This window comes from Dipodomys spectabilis, unplaced genomic scaffold, assembly GCF_019054845.1.
Source record: "Dipodomys spectabilis isolate Male_0828 unplaced genomic scaffold, ASM1905484v1 ptg000307l, whole genome shotgun sequence".
In the NCBI taxonomy this organism is placed as follows: domain Eukaryota; kingdom Metazoa; phylum Chordata; class Mammalia; order Rodentia; family Heteromyidae; genus Dipodomys; species Dipodomys spectabilis.
The window spans coordinates 3869458-3871180 of NW_024870984.1; positions in this window are offsets into that span (position 1 = coordinate 3869458).

Sequence of the window (1723 nt, forward strand, 5' to 3'; positions counted from 1 at the left end):
TACAGAATATTTGAATAAGTTTACATTTCCCCCAATAGTGTAGTAATGTTCATTTTTGGCCACATCCCCATCAGCCCAACATCTGTTATAATTAATTTTCTTCATAATGGTCATTCTAACTGGGATGAGGTGGAATCTCAATGTTGCTTTGATTTGTCTATTGGCCATTCATTTTTCTTCTTCAGAGAGGTCTCTCTTCAAATCTTTAACAAACTTACTATTAGGGTTGTTGTTTCTTTGAGGATATTTTTTTGTGGTGTTAACTTTTGGTCCTCTAAGTATATTTGAGATTAGATGCCATTGCCTGTTGCATAGCAAATAAAGATCTTCTCCCAATCTGTGAGCTTTCTAATTATCTTTCCATCTATATAATTTCTCTACTTAGTCTGATTTGGTAAGAGTTTGTCAAGTCTGTTTATTCAAGGAACCAACTCTTTTGTTGATTCTATGTTTTTTTAGTCTTTAGTTATTTTCAATTTATTATTTTTATTTCTTTCTGTCCACTGCTTTGAGCTTGTCCTCTTTTCAAGGAGCTTGAGGTACATAATTGAAATATTGGTTTGAGATTTCCCTAATTGCTTGATGTAGGCACTCAGAGCTATAAATTTTTCTCTAAATACTGCATTTACCGTGTCCCAGAGGTGCTGGTATTTTGTGTGTTCATTTTTGTTAAATTCCAGAAACTTTCAGATTTCCATTCTAATCTCTTTAGTGTCCCACTGGTCATTCATCAACGTGTTGTTCAGTCTTCATGGGTTTGAGAATTATTTTTTGCTTTACTTTTTTGATTCTAAATTTATTCTGTTGTGGTCAGACAGGATATGGGATGTCAATTTATTTTTCTTTCAATTTGGACAGAAATTCTGTGTGACATAGGATATATTCTATTTTGAAGAGTCTTCCATGAGTTGCTGTGAAGAATGTATATTCTGACACTGAATGCATATTCTTTAGTTGTCTGTTAGGAATAGGTGGTCAATGTAGTTATTTAGATCTACAGCTTCTTGGTTGAGTTTTTCCTGGTTGCCGTATCCATGGATCACAATGATGTGTTGAGATGTGATTTTATGTTAAGTAGTATTTGGTTGATGAAGTGGGGTGCTCCAGGAGTCGGGACATTGATATTTAGACTTGTTATATCCTCCTAATGGAGAATTGCCTTTACTAATATGTAATATCTCTTCCTACTAATTTTAATTTGAATTCTATTTTATCTTATGGTAGTGATTCTACTGTGGCATGTTTATGATGTCCATCTGTTTGAAAATTTTCCTTCCAGCCCTTCAGTTGGAGTACGTGTTTGTTTTGGTCAATAAAATGTGTCTCTTGTAGATACCAGATAGATGCCTCTTGTTCTTTCATTCTATCTAATCTGTCTTCTAATTGGAAAGTTAGTCCATTGATATTGAGAGTTAAGATTATGAAATATCTGATGAGTTCTGCTATGTTATACATGGTTTGGAGCTGAAAGTACAGCTCAAATGTCATCTTGACCCCTGTGTTCAAATGAAGGCATGTACAAGGAACTGGCTTACTTGAAAAACACCAGATGCCTGGGATTGCTTTGCTATGTCTACAGAGTTTGTTTTACTTTCAACCAGTTGACATTGTCTTGTTTTTTACTGCACTCTGTTTTATAGAAATTTTCCTTGTTTCTCTGGACTATAGTAACCTTATGTTGCTTCTTGACTTCTAACAGTATATATTAGGGAAAGTTAAAAAT